Source organism: Colobus angolensis, unplaced genomic scaffold, assembly GCF_000951035.1.
Source record: "Colobus angolensis palliatus isolate OR3802 unplaced genomic scaffold, Cang.pa_1.0 Scaffold16, whole genome shotgun sequence".
Taxonomy (NCBI): Eukaryota; Metazoa; Chordata; class Mammalia; order Primates; family Cercopithecidae; genus Colobus; species Colobus angolensis.
In genome coordinates this window covers 2,188,232-2,194,250 of record NW_012114710.1, presented here as the reverse complement: position 1 = coordinate 2,194,250, position 6,019 = coordinate 2,188,232, and the positions used below count along the sequence as shown (strand labels likewise).

The window sequence follows — 6,019 nt, the reverse complement described above, 5'->3', positions numbered from 1 at the left end:
GCCCGGCGACCCCGGCTCCCGCCCGGTCTTTTGTGCTGCGCCGCTGGAGCGCGCTTGAGGCCCGGGAAATAGCCGCCGCCGGACGGTCGCTTTGGGGCGGGCGAAGTCCTTTTCCACACTTTTTCCATTCTTCGTCTCGTGACGCCGACAAAGTAATTGTTTCTCTCCCTAATTTACCTGTAAGAGCTTTGCCCAAGGTGACAGCATCAGGAGAAGTTCATGCCTTGTCAGTCCCAAGAAACTTTCTGCCATTTCTAACGCTTAGGATGGCTCTGGGCGGGGCAGAAGTTGCCTCCCTTTTGCAGTCACTCGAAACGCAGTTACCGGTATAGCTAGCTTAAAGGTCCAACAGCATGATGTCAAGAAAAGGGGTCGGGGTCTCCCAGCAAACGTCACCTGATAGTGAGCAGAACTGGTGGCCCTCGTGGTTGAATTTGATTAAATGTACTGAAAACCAGTATGTCGAGTAACGTTTGTGGGATTCATCTTTGAATGATGAATGTATGCTCAGTACTGAGTTAACTAGTAAATTGGTTTTCAAAGACACTGCTCTTATAAATGTCCTTTGCCATACTCTTGGCTATTATGTGAACAGAATACAATCATAGTAAAGGAGAAATTAGAAAATTCCAAGACTTCTTTGTGTGGAAAGGAATAGAGTGAATTCTCCCATATTACAGGTACCTGGTCAGTAGACAAGTGGGTCTGTTAAAAAAAGAGAAAATAAAGGGCGGGGGGCGGGTATGTTTGTTTTTAGCTTGCTTTTCTCCTGCTTATCCGTTTTAAAATTCACCTAAAGTATATTTCCCCTATTGTACATGTAAACTTAAAACACCATGGTAAATAAACTGTTGGCCTCTACCATGCTTCTTTGGGGTAACTGTTTTGATTGCTCCAACATTCATTTTCAGGAGGAAAAAACCCCAGAAGATTCTTGGAGGCACAGGCTTAAAAAAAAAATTCAGGCTTAGCCCACCCATTTCTTTATTCTCTACCTTTTCTTTAGTATATCTCCTCTGTCGAAGCTTCACAGATCCTTTTCTCTGTGCTACAGTTATGCTCATCTTACAGGACAAAAATTAAATGTCTTTTGTTTCCAACTAGGCCTCGGAAATTGTTTTGTTCACCTTTTTATAGCCAGTATTCAGCAGTTCAAAGGCATATATAGTAGGATTTGGGTAAATGCTGGTTTGAATTATGTGTAGGATATCCCGTTACAAAACTTTAAGTCTCTAGGTTACCATGATGGATGATAGATGGATGGTGGAATTATTCCCAGTAAATATCAGACTCTTAAAAACATTAATAGACTCTTTTTTAGAACAGTTTTAAAGAAAAATTGATCAGGTGGAACAGGACTTGCATATACCCACTACCGTCTCCCACCCACCACACATGCACAGTTTCCCTTGTTATTGACATCTTATAGTATGGGACATTTATTACCCTATGATGTGTTTGCTATTAATGAATCAATGTCAATGTGTTATTATTAACTAAAGTCCATACTTTATTCCTGTGTCTTTAGTTTTTACCTAATATCTTGTTACTGCTCTAGGATCTCATCCAGGATAACCATAACATTTAGATGTCATGTCTTAGGTTCCTCTTGGCCATGGCGGTTTCTCAGACTTTTCTTGTTTTGATGACCTTGACAGTTTTGAGGAGTGCTGGTCAAGTATTTTGTAGACTAACCATGAGACAAAAACATCAGATGAATTCCAGTAGAGGAGTTGACTGGGGTTACGGGTTTGGGGAGGAAGATCATAGAGATAAAGTACCATTTCCATCACATCGTACTAAGAGTTCATACCAACATCATGATTTATTACTGTTGATGTTGCTCTTGATCACCTGGCTGAGGTAATGTTTGTCAGGTTTCTCCGTTGTAAAATTATTCTTTTTCCTCCCTTTCCATACTGTGCTCTTTGGAAAGAAGTCACTGTGTGCAGCCTACACCTAAGGACTGAGGAGTGATCTTTTTTAGGGTGAAGTATCTGTATTATTTTAATTTATTCTGCATTAGAGATTTGTCTCTTCTTCCCCATTCATTAACTTAGTCATTTATTCCTATCAGTATGCACTCATGGATATTCATTTTATAATTTGAATTATAATTCAGTAATACATTTTTTTTTTTTTTTTTTTGAGGCGGAGTCTCGCTCTGTCGCCCGGACTGGAGTGCAGTGGCCGGATCTCAGCTCACTGCAAGCTCGGCCTCCCGGGTTGACGCCATTCTCCTGCCTCAGCCTCCGGAGTAGCTGGGACTACAGGCGCCCACCACCTCGCCCGGCTAGTTTTTGTATTTTTAGTAGAGACGGGGTTTCACCGTGTTAGCCAGGATGGTCTCGATCTCCTGAGCTCGTAATCTGCCCACCTCGGCCTCCCAAAGTGCTGGGATTACAGGCTTGAGCCACCGCGCCCAGCCAATTCAGTAATACATTTATCTTGTTGGTCAGATTGTTCAAAACTTTCACCAAGGTGTTTTTCATGTGGTTTTATTGTCATGAGACTCATTTGAAGCTAAGCAAAAATGAATGGTGCTTAATGATAATCAATATTTCTCACATAACAAGAAAGGAATAAAACATTTTCTTCCCATTTAATGAAACTTGCTTATCCTTCATGCTTATCTAAAACATACCTAAACGAAAAAAACACTTTGTATTTTAGTAGAGATGAGGTTTCATCATGTTGGTCAGGCTGGCCTTGAACTCCTGACCTCAAATCATCTGCCCACCTCAGCCTCCCAAAGTGCTGGGATTACAGGCAGGAGCCACTGCACCTGGCCAATTTTTAAAATTAGAATCAGGTGAGATGCAGTTTTAAAAACAATTTTATTGTTAAAATACATTTTACTGTAAGATAGTTTTGACTTCACATACTATGTGGAAGGGTCATTGGGACCTCTAGATGTCCACAGAATACACTTTGAGAACTGCATAGATAGTTGCCCAAACTAGAATCCTGGGAGTGAACTTAGTCATTCCTTTCTTCTTTTTTTCTGAGCTCCATAATCATAGTTAATATTTCCTGGGTAAGATAGTGTACTAGGCTGTACCCCAAGCCTTCACATACTATTCACTCCTTCAGTCTTCCACCAACACTATGAGACAGGTGCTAATGACTATCATTCCTGGTTTATAAATGAGGAAGCTGAGGCACAAGTGTAGTTTGCCCAAGATCCACAGTAGAGTCTAACTCCAGCTCCCCTGTGCTGTGCTGCCTCCATTTATCGCCAAATTCCTTTCTGTTCTGTTTCCAAGTCATTTCCACATTCATGCTTTATTTCTCTCTGCCTTATTTCAGGACACCATTCTCTCTTCAGTGCAATACTCTTCTAACTGGTTTTCCTGACATGCATTGCCCCTTGCCGTCTGCCTTCCAACCTGTTGCCAAACTGCCCTTCCAAAGCACAGATGCCACTCCTTAAAACCTTTCTATGCCTCCACTTGGATTAACAGTCAAATCCCAAAACTTAAACACACAAGACCTCTTGGGCCCAGAAGATCCCCCTACATGAAGCTCTCCACATCCCCTGCCCTTCTCACCTTGGGACCTTTGCACCTGCACCTCATTCTCCACACCTCCATTGCCTTTCCCCAGCTAGATCCCATTTATTCATTAATACTCAAACACTGCCTTTTCTAGAAAGTTGTCTTGCCCTGTTCTGAAGTAGGACTTTCCTTTATACCATCTGTTCTCCAACTTATGCTTGCCTCTACCCTTGCTTGTCTCTGCCAGGCTGTAGGGAGCCCCTGAGGGCAGGGACTATCACTTTCAGGGCTGGCCTGGGGCCTGGTGGACCCCAGTCCTCTTTGTGGAATAAATGGAAGGGAGGGGGCAGAGGTGTGCTCTTGGGGTGGCCCTTGGAACCTAACTCCAGGAAACACTTCTTGAAAGAGCTTCGCAGCTGGCACCTTGGAGGGCTCAGCAGGGTGGCACCAGAGCACTACCTCTGCTCCTGAGCTCTGAGTACACCAGAAGCACCAGGGAGTCTAGGCAGATGAGCCTCTGGCTCTGCCAGCGCTGCGCTTGGCTGCCACCTCAGAGGGAGGGCCCTTAAGAAGGAAGGCATTGTAGGTTGTGAGACATAGACAGCACACCTCAGAGATGGTCAGTTCAGCTCCTTCATGATCCCTGAAACTCCACAGTGAGGAGAGAGAACAGAAAAGTCGGGCAGTGATGGAAATCCAGAAGCTCTGGGAGGTTGGTGGGAGGGCACAGAGTGCTCTGGCCGGGGCCCTGCTCTCCACTGAGGAGGATGTGGAAGTCACCAAGAAACACTGTTCTCTGTCCCCAGAGCTTGAGTTCTGTTGGACTGGGGAACAGAGGATAAATGTGGAATGGATAACTATTGTTAAGCGTGATGCAAAAGAAAAGATGATATGGCAGAGGGGACTGCAGGGGCGGGGAGTGACCTGGGGAGGACTCACAGAGGAGGTGACATTTTATTTAGTTCAATCATTAATTCAACAACACTAGGGCACGGTAAAGCAAACGATTCCTGCCCCTTAGAGCTTAAATCTAGTGTAAGGGAGGGGGAATGTCATAGAAACTAATAAATATGTCAGACAGTAATAAGAACTAAGATGAAAAATAGGAGCAGGGTAAGAGATAACAGGAGATGCTATGTTAGCTCTTCAGGGAAGGTCTCCTGGTGAAACATTTGAGCAGAGAACTATGAAGAGAGAGTAAGCCATGCAGATAGGAAGGAAGAACTTCCTAAGCAGAGGAACAGAAAGCCCGGAGAACCTTGGCATATTTAGTGCACAAGGAATTTCGTATGGCTGGAATGTAGTGAGCAAGGGAGTGATGGAAAGGAGATGCAGTGGGAGAGAATGTTTTAAAAGCATCCAGCTGGCTGCTTTGTGAAGCATAGACTCCAGCAGGGGAAAAGAGTAGAAGCAGGGAGACTGGATAGGAGATGGGTGCAATGCAGGGAAGGGGATGGTTTGTGGGAGCAGGCTGGGTGGTGAAGATGGGGAGAAGCACACAAAGGATATACGCTGAAAGTAGAGCTGTGCTGATGGATAGATTGAGGCGACAGAGACAAGTAAAAGGCAAGCAACTAGATGGGTGAATGGCTGTCACTCAGAGGAACAGCTGTGGGGTAGGACAGAATCAGGAGTTGGTTTTGGACAGGTTAAATGTTTTAAAATTTCCTCTACATTTTATTATTATTATTTTGAGACAGAATCTTGCCCTGTCACCCAGGATGGAGTGCAGTGGTGCGATCTCAGCTCACTGCAACCTCCACCTCCCAGGTTCAAGCGATTCTGATGCCTCAGCCTCCGAAGTAGATCATATTACAGGCATGCCATCACATGCCTGGCTAAGTTTTTGGGGTTTTTTTTGTATTTTTTATAGAGTCAGGGTTTTGCCATGTTGACCAGGCTGGTCTTCAACTCCTGGCCTCAAGTGATCCGCTGGCCTTAGCCTCCAAAGTGCTGGGATTGCAGGCGTAAGCCACTGTGCCCAGCCTATTATGAAAAATTTTAAACATCCAGCAAAGTTGTAATCCAAAGATGGATAGATGGAGAGATCTGTGATGAAGTAAGCATAGCAAAATGTTGATAGTGGAATGTAGGTGATATGGCATATGGGTGTACTCAGAGCTCAGGAGCAGAGGTAGTGCTCTGGTGCCACCCTGCTGAGCCCTCCAAGGTGCCAGCTGCGAAGCTCTTTCACAGTAGTGTCTCTTCTCCCTTGTGTTCCTTGTAATTTGTTTTGTTTTTTTTTTTTTTGCAGTGTGTTTTTATTTCTGTCCCATTTCTTTCCTAAAGCAATTTTTAATCTGCCGGCTCCTTTTTCATGCCCTCCTGTGGTTTGTCACCTTCTGCTGCCCGACCACCCCTTCCTTGAGTTCTTTATTTCTGCTTTGTCATCTTCCTACGTAACTGTCATTGCCTTATTACATTTTTTTTGAATCATAATAGAATATTGGGTTAAAATTTTCTTCTTCTGGCCGGGCGCGGTGGCTCAAGCCTGTAATCCCAGCACTTTGGGAGGCCGAGAC

General features: G+C 44.4%; 1 protein-coding gene across 1 annotated transcript in view; it reads left to right on the top strand.

Moving 5' to 3' along the window:
• Nucleotides 1–6,019, top strand: part of NDUFAF6 (NADH dehydrogenase (ubiquinone) complex I, assembly factor 6) — a 185,908-nt gene that overhangs the window by 913 nt on the left and 178,976 nt on the right. The window lies entirely within an intron of this gene.